Below are 17437 nucleotides of genomic sequence, written 5' to 3'. Positions count from 1 at the left end.
TACGGTATGTACCAAACATGGGCGCCATCTTGAAATCGGCCCAATTCCTGTAGAGTTTTTGAAATAAAAGGGTGTACTGCGACTTTTGAATCACCCTGTGTGTGTGTGTGTATATATATATATATATATATATATATATATATAATGTGTGTGTGTGTATATAGATATATAGTGTAAAGTGATGTTATGTTGTAGTTAGACAATGGTCAAGGTTTATTTTTCTTTATCAACTTATTTGTGCATCCTTCATCCATACTCACCTACAAATAATGGACAACACTGTAAAGTTTGTATGGTCCCAGAGGGGATACAATGTACTTGCCAGCCTTTATGATCCATATATTAAGATTTTGTTAGGATATTTAGTATTGCACCATTATCTCAAAGTGTTCCAGCACTGCAGACATTGTATGGTATGAGGTAGTAGTGGACAATTAAAATGGAAACATTTAAACAAACAGACCTATGGACTTTAGTAACTATTGAAATTAATTAGGTGTATATTAATAAACACACAGTTCCTGAAAGCATATATCTATAAAAAAATGATGACAATCCCATCTGGTACAGCAAGATATTTTTAAGCGGTACAAGCTCTGGACTTTTATGAGTCGCCGCTTCTTCCTCTCTATAACCCTCAGTCTGTGGCTTCCTGCTGCCTCCATTACCCTCCTCACATCATAACACTGCCCCTGTCACATACAGTCCTGTACTCACTAACACATCACTAATCTCCTGAAATACTCTGTACTGCTAGGTGCCTTGCTCCTTCCACTATATAACTCTCAGTCTCTGTCTTCCTGCATCCCTAAAATTTCCCTCCTCACATCATGTCACTGTTATATGCAGCCCTGTGCTCACTAACACATCACTCATCTCCTGATGTACTCTGTGCTGCTGGGGTCCCTGCTCCTTCCACTATATAACTCTCAGTCTGTGGCTTCTTGCTGCCTCCATTCCCCTCCTCACATCATGTCACTGCCCCTGTCACATGTAACCCTGCCCTCACTAGCACATCACTCATCTCCTGATATACTCTGTGCTGCTGGGGTCCCTGCTCCTTACACTATATATCTCTCAGTCTGTGGCTCCCTGTTGCCTCCATTTCCCTCCTCTGTCATGTCAGTGCCCCTGTCACATGCAGCCCTGTCCTCACTAATATATCACTCATCTCCTGATATACTCTGTGCTGCTGGGGACCCCGCTCCTTCCACTATATAATTCTAAGTCTGTGTTTTCATGCTTCCTCCATTTCCTTCCTCCATAATGTCACATGTAGCCCTGTCCACACTTATGCAGTAATAAGAGTGGACTGGTCACTGTATAAGTTCAGCACTCTCATCTCTTGCAGTACTGTATTCTGATAAGCTGCAAGCTGTGTTTTCCCTGCCTATGTCAAAATTTGGTACATAATACCCAAGAGAAAATGAAGATTGGATACAAAAGGGTACACAGACCCTAATTAAATGCACTCTAAAAAGATAAAAAAATGCAATTGAAACAATGCAGAGAGTAGTAGTAATCATCATCATCATCATCATCATCATCAACATTAATTTACATAGCGCCAGCAAATTGCGTAGCACTTTACAATTGGGAAACAGTCATTAATAAGACAATACTGGGTAATACATATAGACAGAGAGGTAAGAGAACCGTTTTCTTTCAATAATGTGTGTTGTTTTGTAGCTGTGGCCACAAGCAGAACCTAGTTAGAGTAAGAGTATGTGGCCACGAGTAACCTAGGTCACCCCCATAAACCATTGCCTCTGGCACCTCCTCTCCTTGAAGTGACATTCTCCAGTTAGAGCACATAGGATTTAGTTTCAGAACAAGGAGAATTCCAGGCATACATGAGAATGGGAAAGATATAAACAGTATCACAATAAAACAACACCTATTTGCAGAACATCTCCAGGAATGCTGGAAGCCACTGGGTCACAGCCTGGTATTGTCTTCTGTCATAATGACTCCACGTAGCAGCTGGGATTTTATTCATTAGGACTGGAAGGCATTTTATAGATAACTGGATCACTCAATTATTTCTATTTTCTCTTTCATCCAGTCTGGGGGACACTGCTTACCATGGAGTGTGAAGGGGAGCATGGGAGTTGGCACCTAGCTAGTTAATTTCTAGCATTGTTGACAGACCCCTCCCCTCCCCTCCCCTCTACATACCCCCTCCTCTTCCTCTTCCTCCTCAGTTTTTTCTAGGTGCCCATGAAGTTAGGCACTGTTTTAGTTGCTGCTAGATTTTTTTTTATTTTCTTGTTTATTTTGTAGGAGAATATCTTGGGCAGACCTGGGAGTGTGTTCTATTATAGAGAGCACACTCACAGAACAGCAGCGCAGGCACTGCTCTGTTAGCTGAGAGCCAGAGGCTCTCACTGGCAGAGCAAATTAGGGTGCTTGAATACAGAGTGACTAGCAGTCTCTCCGGACCGCTGTCACTCTTGGGGCCTCACCGATAACCGGCGCTGCCTTTAGGCATGGAGGGCCGGTTATCGGAATGAAAAGAATGCCGGCGGCCATTTTAAAAAAATATAGCCGCGGAGGAGATGAAACGGAAGGGGGCCATACCAAGATCCCCCCTCATACATAGAAGGGGGCATCGGGGTGAAAATCCACTACTCTGCCATATACTATTTGTTTTCTTCTCTTCCCCGCTAATGGGGCAGGAAAAGCACTTCAGATAGACAGCATTATCAGAGGGGGGAGCTATGATATAGAGCTCCCCTGCTCTACATGGAAAGTTGGATTAGCCCAGCCTTTTTGGCGCCAAATATAAGTCCAGGAAAGGACACAGATGAGAGGGAGCAGACACCAGGCACTGCTGTTGGACTTCTCCCCTGTTTGGGCTAAGTATCTGATTTATTTAAACATATATTATAGTATTGCTGACTGCAAAGTGGGCTAGTGAAAATTATATTATAGTTCTCCCACTTGCCAAGTTATTTTATTTTTGGTTTAATAATTTACAAGTATAACTTTTATGCCTGTTCTTTTTTCTTTTTCATATTGTTTTCTATGCTTTCTCTCGCTCTCTAACAGCTAAATTTAAGTCTGTATGTTTGGTGTGCCTTCCTTTGTAAAATGACAGATAAAGGAAAGGGCCCTAAAGTAAAGTGTTTCACTTGTTCAAAATGTAATGCAAAATTACCTAGTGGGCAGAGGGACCCGTTGGCTCTATGTTCTGTCTGCGATGCAGGGGGTCCCCCTACGCAATCCCAGCTTGTTGCAGCCCCACTGACGGAGGAACTGGCCTGGGTGGCCTCCCTGACACAGTCGATTTCCTCTTTAGCACAGATGGTGTCACAGTCCAATCAGCTGATGTCTACTGTGGCAGCCGCGGTGGCTAATAGTGCTTGTACGCCTTTGGGCCTTCCTGCTGCCACAGGTTCTTTTGAAGAGTCTATTCCAGGACCTTCCTCATTGCTTACAGACCAGGCCCCTGTTCCCACAGAGCCGGCATGGTCCGCAGCTTTTATTAAGGGTTTGGATAAACTAAACCAGTTACTTGAATCCCCAAACATCCCGCCTGCTAAGAGGAAGAGGCCTAGACCCACTAATATCCTTATGGTCCTTTCAGACCCTGAGGGGGTTTCTGAGGAGTAGAGGGGGAAGTATATTCTGATCCTGACCTTGGGCAACCTTTGGTGCAGGAAGAACACCCTAAAAGCCAATTTTTTAATGATTCGGTTTTAGCGGTAAGAGGCGTTGGACCTCCCTGAACCAGAGGATCCTACTCCTAAAGACAGAAGTCTCTTTAAGAAGGCCAAAAGGAAGGCTATTCGTTTTCCCCCTTCGGTAGAACTCAGAGATATTGCAGAGGGAGCCTGGAAACAGCCTGATAGAAGGTTCTCTGTTCCCAGAAAGTTCTCTTCCCTGTATCCATTACAGGAGGAAGATGTGGCCCGCTGGGAGAGTATTCCTAAGGTAGATATTCCAGTAGCCCATTTGGCCAGACACACTTTACTACCAGTCCCAGGTTCGGCAACTCTGCAGGATGTCAATGATCGCAGGGTGAAATCTCAGCTAAAATCTATATTTGTGGCTGCGGGTTCTACCTTTAGACCCACATTTGCTTCAGCTTGGGTTGCTAGAGTCATGGAAACATGGGCAGACCAACTGGCAGAGGCCTTACAGGACTCGGAGTTACTTCCCTTGGCTTTGTATCTGAAAGAGGCATCGGGGTACCTTTATCTGGTTTTTCATGAGGACAGAGCGGTTCTGAGAACACTCCCCTCCTTTGTTCCAAAAGTGGTGTCCTCTTTCCATTTGAACCAGGAAATTGTAGGTCCGGTTTTTTCATCTTCTTCTCACTCTGATCGGCAGTCTATGAAAAAGTTAGATGTGGTTAGGGCTCTCCATATTTATGTCAAAAGAACATCTCAGATTAGACAAACCGATTCTCTGTTTGTCCTATAGCCTCAAAACAGTCCATTGCAAGATGGATTACGGCAACTATTTGGCAGGCTTACATGACAGCTAACCTGCCTGTGCCGGAGAGACTTACGGCCCATTCCACTAGATCGGTAGGGGCGTCATGGGCAGCAGAAATGGGGCTTCTGCTAACCAGCTTTGCAGGGTAGCCACCTGGTCTTCTGTCCACACATTTACCAAATTCTATCAATTTAATGTATTCGCATCAGCAGATGCAGATTTCGCTCGTAGTGCTCTACGAGCGGGGCTTTCAGAGCGGTCCCACCCTTAGGGGGCTGTTTTAGAACGTCCCCATGGTAAGCAGTGTCCCCCAGACTGGATGAAAGAGAAAAGAGGATTTATATACTTAGATTAAATCCGTTTCTCTGATTCCGTCTAGGGGACACTGCGATCCCTCCCTTCTGCCTTTCCTCTATATGCTCTTGTTTGATTAACCTTTCTCCTTGGGGCTTTTTGAATTAACTGAGGAGGAAGAGGAAGAGGCGGGGGTATGTAGAGGGGTGGGGTCTATCAGCAATGCTAGAAATTAACTAGCTAGGTGCCAACTCCCATGCTCCCCTTCACACCCCATGGTAAGCAGTGTCCCCCAGACGGAATCAGAGAAACGGATTTAACGTAAGACGTAACTATATAAATCCTCTTTTCAGTCTGAGAGCCTCATGTAAAATTGGACACAACTCATGAGTGCAAAACGCACTTTTGGCCAACGATCCGTCTCAGTTTGCACTCCGATCTTCTTGCATCTCTATGCGCTTAGAGAGGTGGAACGGGGAAGGTAGAAGCAATGTAAAGACGTGTAGCATGCTGTTTACATGCTATGTTCTGAGTTGAAAGCAGCCGCAGGTAGGCCTCTAGGAGACATATCTGTTGCGGGTTGCTTTCTTCCAATGCAACAGACCTTGCTGTATTAAAATAAGAATTAAAAAAAAGAATTACATTTTAAAAACAGGTGTGCCCCCTCAGCATAACCAACTCTAGTGCTGTTTGGGAGGGGGGACCGAATTCAGAGAAATTTCTATTTAAACGATCGTTTGTGACCCCCACACACAGCACACTTTCAGACTGGCAGTGCTGAGCATACAAAATTTCTTTCCTGTGATGATTCCAATCGTTCAGTGGTGAAGACTGTTTCTAAAACAAGTGATTTGAAGCTACGCACATCACTTGGACCTTTTCAGGGATAACCGGATGATATGAGCTCATTGATCTTTCAGAGTACTGGACAGAGGATATACAGACTGGCTGATTTGTTCTATAGAAACTGACCCAAAGGAGTCCTCTCACCTAAAGCGGGTGAGGTGTAATAAGGTCCAGAACATTAAGTTATCTGTTATTGATCACCTCCGTAGACGTATAAAACTTGTCCTATTCACACCCAACAAGACTGTCACCGATTCCATGGGGAGCAAAATGAATGATGTGAGGAAACAACAGTCAACATCTAATGGTGACATCAAGGTCTACTGAAAGTACAATAATAATAATCAGTGAGATATAAATCTCCCAACAGCAAAAAAGGATTACGTTAAAGACTTATGTTGTTATCTCCTGTTTATTTGTTGGTATGTTCACAGTTATTAGTTAAGTATACAAGGTGTGTCTTATAGGGATAAAAACTGCCTATTGCTGCTTTAGACTTGTTACTGATACATCCACCATTATTACCATCACTATCCATTATTTTCCATTTTCGGCCCTTTAGGCTGTTTTTTTTTTATTTGTTATTATCTTCTCTTTTTTTTTTACTTTAAACTGCCTCCTTTCCTGATATATTAAGTCATTTGCAGAACAAAAGCCACTAAGCAGTGCAAAATAAAATAAATTTAAGGGTCAATATATGTCAAATGGTAATGGTTGGGGTACAGTTGTGAGCCTACAAAATGCAATTTAAAAATAAGTTATAGTAGTGTTGTACACGATATATATACATATATAGTATAACATGATTAAGTAGTCAAGCTGGCTGTCCTCGTTTTGTGGAATATAATTAGAATTATGATTCTAAATGTTCTTCTTACGACCTATATTATCCCTCATTACTCATCACCTCTCTCCTCCTAAATATTATTTGCCTTTTAGGTGTAGGATAACTGAAAGAGCTAGTTCTTTTCACCACTTATATTTGTAGAGTAGTGATGTCACTCCTGCAATATATAACATATATTTGGAGATTAGTGATATCCCGTGTATCACATGATTTATTGGCTAGTGTGTCGGGATATAATGCATAGATGACAGGCTCTTTTATGACCCATGAAAAAAGTGACCTGCCCTGTTTTTGTTTTTGTTTGCGTGTTTCCGCTGCTACTCACTATGCACCTGTGATCCCAAGAGCTGATGCTCTTTGGGCGCATAGCCCAAAGCATCCCTTGGGTCCTAAGCAGGGGAGGGCTGGCAAAAGGGGCAAGACTCGACTCGGCAGCCTATTTTAAAGGAAAAACAATGCAGATGGCCCAGTGACCCAAGTAGCCCACAATGGGACCGGCCCTGGGAGCAGATGCCCCCCAGCCCAGACTGCCCCTGCTCCTGAGGCACATTCAGTGATTAGCAATAATGAATAATTCCGTCACAATAGATCGGACTTATTAAACCAAGAACAGCGGCTTTAAGTGCCGTACAACGTATTCATTAATTTCTCACCATCTTACCTGCTGCCGTGCGTAATTTATCTTGCCTCAGTTCACCTTCATTATTGAAATATTGGTGGCAGTTTAATGAAAATGCTGATGCAACATTTAGCCCGGTGCCTAATACTTCAGCTCTAATTTTATTACCGAACACGAGGGAGCCAGTGCTAGACTCCGTAAGCAGTCATCATGTAACGTGATATAAAATAACTTTGGAGACTCTCATCAGACTGTAAGCCAGGAGCTCCTCTCACAGCTGCTGCTTTATAAATCACAAACTTCTAGGAAAAGGTTCACATTATATTACAGCTAAGGAGGAGAACATTTTCCATCTTCAGGAGACCCCAAACGTGTGCAGGAAATAGTGAATACATCCACTATGTGTGGGGGCACATTAGCGACGGTGGAGAGTGGCATGACCGTCATAATTGAACCTGCAAAATCTATGTGCTACATGCTTTTTGGCCCATATGATGCACCATAAACACTGCCTTTCTGTAAGTATCCATGTAACAGGAATGTGTCTGTGGAGAGGGTGCCTTAGTTTGTACCGTTCATACTGATGTTTCCAATACTCTTTTATTCCTCAATCGTTGAACTATTTTTACTATAAAGCAAAACATAACTTGTGCATGGCATTTACAAATATAAAAAGCATTTTTTTAACTGACAAAATATACTAAATATATTTAAATTCCTTATGATATTTTTTTTATCATAGTATTCTAGATTACAAAGTTATTTTACATGGTTTTGCATTTAAGTTTTAGATATTAATTTATCATGTTAGTTTCCAGGGATTATACAGTGCACACCTCCCAACATTTCATTACCTGGAAAGGGGGCGTGGCCACATCACGGTGGTGTGTCTGACATCACTAGTCTCACAAGATAGTGAATGTGGTGCCATAATGTTCATAGAACTTACCTGCACACAGCTGCAAGAAACTCTGCACATGTAACAATGCACTTCACAAACTTCTGTGTTTTTATCCCATGGCTGCGCCTAGATTGCCCACCTGGCACACTCCGCAAACCAGAACTGTGCCTTAATGTGTGAGGGCCAGAGAAATCTTTAAAGGCGCAGGGCCTGATTCATTAAGAAACGTAAATACCGATATGTGCTGTATTTCATGTCAAATCTGTCTGCGTATGCCCAGGACTAGACCATACGCAAGTAAATGAGGCAACGTCCAATTCATCTTCGAGCCCTTACTACAGCCTACGATTCAGGGGTGGAATGGGGAGGGGAATGGGCGTATGCACATAGTCAATGTACAGTAAGTGCGTGCCAAGTTGGAGGGCACTAAGAACAATGCCGATTTCTAGAGATAACGGTCACATATGCATGCTAGGACATGTGTTTACAATCAGGAGCAACTGTAAGAATTTATTTGATGTAATTTTATGTAAAGTAGATATTCATAACATCCTAATAAATGTATTATGGGGGAAAGATTAGAAAAAAAACTTTTCCTTTTTTTTAAATGTTTTGTCTTATCTTAAGCAAATCCACTCTGTGCATGCCCATAAAAGGGAGATAAGAAGCAAAATCCACTGCGTAAGTGAATAATTTCTTAAGGTAAGATGAAAATCCATCCTAACTTCACTCGTATCTCCCTGTTTCTTCTTAAAATAAGCATCTTAACTTTTGCACTAGATAAGATCACTAATGAATCAGGCCCTATATTATTAACAGGTGACATTAATAGAAAAAAAAATTCTGTGCGTTTTTTTTGAGACTTGATATTCCATTATGTACTTAGACATATCCTGCAATGTATTGTCTGTTAGAGCAGAGCACACTTAGACCTCTATTCAACAACAGATGTAACTTTAGATCTGCTCCTAGTTGAACACGAACGTGCGTATACCTGATTTACGTGCATTTTTAAAACAACTCAATTTATGTTCATTATGCGTGCTTTAATGAATTACTGTGCAAAAGTGTCAACCTCACATCAAAGTCTAAAAAGCTACCACTTTAGCGCAGATGCTAAGGATAACACATCCATATTAAAATACTGCAAAATGTTTTACAAACTATATTTCATCTGAAATTTACATTACATATGGAAATCTCACAGGGGAGGGGCCATGACAACCCAGTTAGAAGTCCAACTAGCCCAACCTCCCTCCCTGATCCTGTCTCCTGCTCGGACAATTGCAGGCATCACGGTACTTGCTGGATTGGGCTACAACAGGTGCATGAGATTTTCTTCATTTATTATCTCACATAATTATTTCGTTAGGATTAGAAATGTTAGTGTCTCATCCATTTCAACACCATGAACACCCTGGTTGTCCATCACTACCTTAAAGGCATGTGTTGTGTGGCAATGCCGTCTTATCCAGATGTTTGTGCCCCAATGTCCTGAATATCCCAGCACTGCACACACAGTGCACTGTGACACCGATGAAGAGATAGATTTGCCGCATCACTCTGATGTACACAGGGTAGAGTGATGGGACTCACTAGTCATGCAGACACAGTAACAGATCACAGTTGATTGATCACCTATCTGCCCCATACTGATGTTGCAAATGACCTAAAGTGAGTAGCTCTATATTGTCTGTGACAGAATGCTGCTCTCTGAAATTGGCAACTACCGCTGACTCCTCTTGTCTCCTTGATTGTCAATACATATTGAAAAAAGATATTCCTCTGAGGATCCCATTCACGCAAGCAGTGCTTGTGGGGGCTTTGTTATGCTGTGGGGATTAAACCAGTAGAGCCATCAATCTGAGTAATGTCAAGAAAGACAGATGAGGAAAGTCTGAGGACTGAGGGGGTAGCAGCGAATTTCAAATGTCTTAACCCTTCCAGTGCTGAGTCAGCCTGCATCCAGGGTGTGTCTCTTAGAGGTCTGTCAGTCTTTTAACAATTTATCTATAAAAATACAACATGATGTCAACACTTATGCTACACTGCTCTAAGTTAACTAAATATTTGTAAAATGAAAACTATTCGTGTTTAATATGTAGATATAATGAGAATTTTCTGGTCTGATTGTATATTTCAGACATAATATATTATCCGGCAACATAAATACAAGATATCTGTAGTATGATGATCTATTGGTACCAATAAAGCAGTTTCTTTTCTGATTCAAATCAGAATCTTTGTATGTGGGATGGAAGAACTAGACACTTGCCTATAACAGCTCTATTCAAGGGATGGCAGAAAAATGTTTTTATCTTAATTTTATATCCGTTTATTACTTTTCATTTTACTGTTTGTTCACTCGGGCGCTCATGTAGAGTTGGATGCAATATTCGTCTAAAACGCAGGCGTAAATTGTGTCTGAAAAAAGACACATTGTACATTGTATGCAGTGATGGAGGCATCTCAGCTGATGTCATCAGTATCAGTTAGTAACTTACACCAGGGATAGAGCACACGCAACAGACAGGCATCTGCGTCCACATTTGAATACACCCTTACTGCACTTGGCCAATGCATGCACCTCCCCACATCCGCCTTTATAAGCGCCAAGAGTATTGTATACAAGATGCAACTAACTCTGCATACAAATTGAAGTGTAAGTTTTTTGTGTGCATGCGCATTAGTGAAAATCTTATTTTATTCTAAGCAAATGGACTTCTGTCCAACTCTACACGAGTCCCTAAGTCTTTACCACCAACCTGCTTTGGACTCGAAGCTCTTTATCTTGTTGCAGAGAGTGAGGCATCTATCTAGGGCACGCTCTACTGCTATTCTATGGAACCATTCTTATCAGTTCCTGTTCCATTGGAGCTTACAGTCTAAATTCCCTAGCACCCACGCACACACTGGGGTCCATTATTGTAACCTACCAATTAACTTGCATATCTTTTACCTACTTTTGAATCCCGAATGGGAGGTCAATGTGCAAGGAGGAATGGTGTCTAAATAATGCCACATTGGCCCTGCCCTCACTGCAAAATAATGTGATTGCGTCATTGCATCACGGGGGAGGAGCCAAGATGTGCAATTCCTGAGAAATGCCTATTAAGGGGTTGTATAACTATTATTGTGTGGCACTAGCATCTATAAATGTTGCACATAATACTAACATAGCATATTATGCTTAATAATGACCAACATTTAATTGTCCAAAAACTATATATTATACAACCAAACAATCAACACATATCACACCCAGCAGTGTCCGATACGTACCACCAGCATTGTGCAACATATAACAGCATTGACCAGAGCATATACCAGGCAGCGACTTATATTTTGCAGCCATGTAAATTACAATGCAATTAACATAAGGTATCACAGGAAGATTTAACACTGAAAGGATTTTCCTCCATTGGTCCCTGTGGAACGCATTCCATATCGGCAGCATCTGTCCTTATGTTTAGCGCACAGCTCAGAAACGCTCTCCGTAGAGGTGCATTACTGTACATTTACCTGAACGGACAAGTCCTGCGCACGCTTTTGTTTCTATAAACTGCACAATGTACTCTCCACATGATCAGAGGCCAGAAAATTATCAGTGACCCACAAGGGAGTGCCCTTCACTAGGAGGAAATGGAGGGAGATTCCCCGACAAGGGTAGACAACAAAAACATGATTTGGAGATAAAGTTTAGGTAATAGGATTCCCTTAATGACCACATATTTCTGCTGTAAAGGTTCACTTGTTTATTTTTCCATGGGTCAGTGTGGTTCCCTCTCGCTTCACCCGGTCGCTTGTTCTTAAAATTGACTCTGCCTGTGTAGATGCTTTGCTCTACAAGAGGGTCTAAGCTATTCAGTAATATCAGCCTCCTCAGCTCTCCAAGTCCACTCATGGATATTTTAAGATTAGACCCTTATCGCTAAAGTCAATTATACCTAACACTAGGCCTGGAGATAACCCCTTGCTTTTAAATAGATATCCTAACACTATCCTATCAATAATGTAGGCTGTCATTCAGTAAAATGCTTATCTCACCACTCAGCATAAGGACAAGCAAAGAATAGCCAGCATTAAGGCATTAGCCCAGTGTTTCCCCACAAACACACACAGGTCATGTTTTGAGTACTGTATATGCTTATTAATCACTGGTGAAGCTGGGAAATGGACTGAGCTACATATCACCCCCACCACCCTTAAACCTTTGTGGAAGTGTTAAAACTTGCTCTGTTTTTGGATTTTGAGTTGGATAACATTGTGTTGGTCTCTGCTTACACAGAGGTCTATGCACAAGGAATTATACATCCTCTCTCTTTAGAGGCTCACTGTGTGACTTCACATTAAAGTCCAACCTCCTATCATTTTTGTACTAAAATTTTACATTTTTTTTCTCCTAAAATAATTAGCCTCATATACGGCTTAAATTAAGCACAAGGTAGAGGGGACGTTAGGGCTGTTATTATTACATGTTGCAGTTTTGTGTGTATGAAGCTTTTTTATGACACTGTTCAGACTGCATCTGATTATTATCATCATCATTTATTTATATAGCGCCACTAATTCCACAGCGCCGTACAGAGAACTCATTCACATCGGTCCCTGCCCAGGGCCAGTGCTAGGGTCCTTGGCGCCCTAGGCACACTTTCACAATCCGCGCCCCCTCCAGGCACTTTCACAATCCGAACTCATGACCCCAGTGCTGTGAGGCAGAAGTGCTAACTACTAGGCCACTGTGTCTCCCCCAAATTATGCACCCCAAAGTGCAACACGGAGGTGCTCATGCGCCCCTCTGCATGGCAAGGAACCTAAAAATTCACCCATTTCATTAAAACAATCTTCCGCAATTATTTTAGCTAACTCCTATATTCCGAGTGGAAGTTAGTATACTGCAAACAAAGCAGAATGGACATAAATATACTAATATAAACCAATGTATATAAAAAGGAGATTAAAATAGTTGATTTAAATAAAGTCCTGATGTCTCCACACTATTAGGAGTTATGTGGCATATAAGTGAGGGTCCAACAGCAAGTATATTGGGTGAAAAATATAAAAAGTTTAGCTTAATCATGGAGGCGTACCAAGTGTGAAAGCACACCGTCTTTAGTAAGTGGTAACGTTTTCACTTGTGCAAGGCATACATTTTGGAATCTTACCTTTCAAAACTGAAAACCATGGGATTGGTAGATTGGTCATGAGCTTATCGGGGTGTTGCACCTGTGTAGAAGTGGACTCATAAAAGTAGCTACAACTGCGCTTTTATTGGTACATTACATTAGACCTGTATGTATAGGAATGTCAATACACTGACATTTAGCAATAGACATGCAATCACTAAATTAACTTGATAGCTTTTTTGTCTTAGACACATTACATTTACATTTTGAATGTTATATTTCTGGTGGGGGGATAGTAAATAGTATCCGTTAGTGAAGAGATACAGAGCACCTTGTTGGACAAAGTGAACTTATTTGTTGCTATTGCACATCAATGGCTGTTTGATGAGACCATCTTCACAACCTATGTGTGTGTCATTAGGAACAGGATTCAAAGGCTTGTTTAGTCTTCCGCAGACCACTGCAACACATGAGTAGGGACCTCTTACTAAAAGCCTCTAATGTACTGTGAGATGATGAGGGCCTTGGTAGACCAAGCGTGACATATCATGTTTCAGTGAGCGGGCCATATTGTAATGTGCCAATTACATCAAACCACAACATACTTGGATTAATTCTGGGAGATGACATGCTGGTCGGGTTTTGTACAAATGACCACTGCAGTCTTGTATTACAATAAGTAGAGTATTGTGCTTTTTGGACTAACAGTTCATTGCACAGGCAAGCTCCATCTCATGGTTCCATAACAACATTTTTGGCAGGCTATTATTGTTGGGTGCAGCTCCCACAGACACTCCTTTATCTCCAGGCCCCATAGACTCTGAACCCTCTGCAACAGTGGTAGTTTAGCCAATGGTCAAATGCCACATTACATGTTTGATACATAGCATTTGATATATGCATAGCAAACATATAGTTTGACTACAAGCATATAAATGCACAATGCATATAACGATAGCATGGTATATATGAATCCTGCCCATAGTATAGTGTGCAAATTACACTGTACAATTTAAAAGGACTACAATAACTCCAAAATGAAATTTTAAAATTTTAGCTATGGAGACAAAACACATTGTTTATTGTTATCCTGTCAATCTGCAGCAACTCTGTTAAAATGTAAAGTATTACCTCCCAACTTTATCATAGGTGAAGTTCTGCCTGCATTTTTAAGACCGTATCCTCATAGGGTCTAATACTTGTCAAAAAAATTGATTTTGCAGGCATTTCAGCTATTGTGACATTGCTGGCAACGGCCCATCGCTGGCTACGTCCTTAACACCACCTTGTCTCCAGCTTACAACCTGGTACCCAGTGTAATGCCAGCAGTCACTCTGTCCCCCGCCAGCAGCATCACAGTGATAGAAACTGCTAGTTGGTAAATGGCAAAGTGAACAACCTCTGTAGGTAACACGTGCACTCAACCCACATCTCAACATCGCATAATATAGAACCCTCTGTTTGCTCAACATTACTAGATGTATACAATGATACAGAACAGCAAATTAAAATCAAATTGAAAGTAATCCATAAAATGTCAACAGTGGTTATTAAGATATCCATATAAATAAGGCTTATTTGTGGAGATGGTTTGCTGCTGAGATAGATAAGTGATTATATTGGGTTTTCCTTTTAATCACAATTTCCGAATTGCTGTTCCAACCATTTGTAAAATATACTAAATAGTATTTTACATTTAGATTGGATTGTAAACACATTATAAAAAAAAATCAGTATAACATTGAATGTCCACTAGATACATTTTAATAAATTGGATTGACTGTGCTTCACGCTACATTAATCAGCCTGGTGGACTTGGTGTTCCATTAATCAGCCTGGTGGACTTGGTGTTCCATTAATCAGTCTGGTGGACTTGGCATTATATTAATCAGCCTGGTGGACTTGGCATTACATTAATCTGCATGACGAACATGGCATTGCATTACACAAGATAAAATATATTAAAAGTTTGTTGGTAACTAATTACTCTAGCCACAAAACAAATATAAAATACTGTATATACCACAAGATAGATACCACCAAGAAGAAGGCTTGATGACAGCCATACTCTAAGTACTTGTTTCATTTATCCAAAGTGACAGCAGGGCCTGATTCAGGGTTCAGACTGCCCTTGGCTAATACGTTCATAGTGCCTTCCATGAGGTAGGTAAAAACGAACTTGTCCTTAATATAAAATCAGGTTTCCTTCACGCCTCCCCCAACAATGTTTATGTTCCCCTGTTTTCAAAACGCAGCTCCACTTGGCTTTCTAAAAGGGTCATGGGAATCTTTACCTCTCATTTTGTTTAAAATCAAAACTATATAGCAGAACGACGGTATGAATGAGTGCTACTGACGATGAAGGTGGATTGGGAGGTATTTCAAACCTGCATATGTCACCATCCTTATCTCGCTTATCCTCAAGCAACCGTCCATCGATGACCCATTGTCTTCAGCCTTTGCTATGGGAATAAGTCAAGATTAAAACCTTACTACATTTTATTTCATGTTTTCTTTTTACTTTGAAGAACAACTATTCTCTTAGATGTTAGAATCAATTTAACTTTATGCTTCTCCCTGTCACAATTTTGCACCCCCAAAAGTGTTGCGCCCACTAAAATCATTGCGCCCTAAGCCGAAGCCTATTCAGCCTGTTGGATAATTTGACACAGAGTGGCAGATTGAATAATGTTACAGAAAACGTTATGCAAATAGTAATAATATTGCATCCATTGTGTTTCCATTAGAAATATGCCAGAAGTCATGAACATCATTTTGGGTGCTGAAAGTTGCGGTGGATTTAACCTGACAAAAACTTCTGTAATAAATGTACAAAAAAACACCTGACTAACATAAAAATTGTCATGTCACAATTATCGTGGCTGATGTATTTACTATTTGCTGCCCTTAATTTTATTTTTTCCTACGAATAAAGTTTGTTTAAATGCGTGTTTATGTCACTTTCCAGATCAGTCATTGATTTGGAAACAAAATTAAGTAGAACACACCATAGACGGTAAATATTGAGTTATGCGGTCATTAAGATTTTTTAGAAGAATATAGGATTGCAAGCCTTTGACTGCAAACACACCTTTGTATTTCTTACGAGCGTGTCCTTGTATATATGATTAAATATAATAGGGATAGTTTAAATTCAAAATAAAAATATTCACAGTTGCAAAACTAAGCTGAGATATACTTAAATCACATTGAGAAGACACCCTCGTACTTTGTGTATACAACACAAGTACTGTCATCACTTGTTAACATTTCTCAAACGTTTTACAGTTGGGGCCACCAGGAGACATTAATCTGCTGTGGTTGTAGTTGAGATTCTTTCTTCCGTTACTGTTCTTCAACATTCAAACAACAGTTTTACTAGATCAATATTTTGGAAAAAAATAGTTTAAGAATGCACTGCATTTTACCACTTTATATTTGAACAACACTGGGGTGTCGGAGGTTTAATTAAAAGTAATTAGGGCTAATTAACATCACATTCTTTATTCTGGCTACTGTGCTTGAAATAAATTCCTCCACGTAGGCTGCAGAACCAGAACTGGACCCACAGACATAATAAACTGGTGGGTAGAATGTTCACATCAAAGGTAACATAGTTCTTACTGTGCTATGTGTAGCTGTAATTCAATATCAGGTGAAACATACTTGCTTTAGTTAACGTTTCAGAAAGCTGCAGAGTACTGTTCATTAACCAGTTAAAAAAAACCTGTCTCCAATATTTCAACAGTTTAAATTCTTTTTACAAGCGGGCAGATGGGGTGAATAGAAAATAATCAGATTAAATTACAGCCCTAAATAAATTGGGAAGAGGAACAGGACGCATCTATGCGATGTGCTAATGGACATGCTCCCCTTCTGTTCTACATAATAAGTTACTACATAATGATTTTCTTCAGCTGCTGTCCCAGCCGTGAGGGGACAGGTGCTGAACAGTTCTCTAAAGTGTAAGCTGCAGTCATTCTTAGCAACCAAACCTGACATCTGATACCCAATCCAGTTACGTGACGGCGCAGGCATGTAAGTTATCCCCCCAAGGGTTGTTTCTTTATTAATTTAATTAGTCAGCAGATATTGTTTGGTAAGATATGTACACAAATCCTGGATGCCTACTCTTCAACCAGCACAAGCATTCTACACCATTACAGTTTGCATATGAATATTAAATCTCTTGATATATGGTAAACACAATAAGCTTGATATGGATAATGCGTTAGTCATGACAAAGTCCTTAAAAAATGGGTATCATATACAACGCACACTTGTACTCTGGGACTAAAGTTGTTACTGCAGTGTTACGATTTTGCTTCGTCGGCATTCGTGACTACTACACCCAAAGACAG

General features: G+C 40.7%; 2 long non-coding RNA genes across 3 annotated transcripts in view; both read left to right on the top strand.

The window, feature by feature from the left end:
- LOC142103911 (uncharacterized) overlaps positions 1-17437 on the top strand; it is a 280023-nt gene that overhangs the window by 171864 nt on the left and 90722 nt on the right. The gene's annotated exons all lie outside the window — the stretch shown is intronic.
- LOC142103438 (uncharacterized) overlaps positions 7364-17437 on the top strand; it is a 58987-nt gene continuing 48913 nt past the window's right edge. Inside the window, exon 1 of the long non-coding RNA XR_012679353.1 lies at positions 7364-7567. This is a non-coding gene — a long non-coding RNA (uncharacterized LOC142103438). The remainder of the gene's footprint in view (positions 7568-17437) is intronic.

This window comes from Mixophyes fleayi, chromosome 10 (assembly GCF_038048845.1).
Source record: "Mixophyes fleayi isolate aMixFle1 chromosome 10, aMixFle1.hap1, whole genome shotgun sequence".
In the NCBI taxonomy this organism is placed as follows: Eukaryota; Metazoa; Chordata; class Amphibia; order Anura; family Limnodynastidae; genus Mixophyes; species Mixophyes fleayi.
This window is presented reverse-complemented; position numbering and strand designations above follow the sequence as displayed.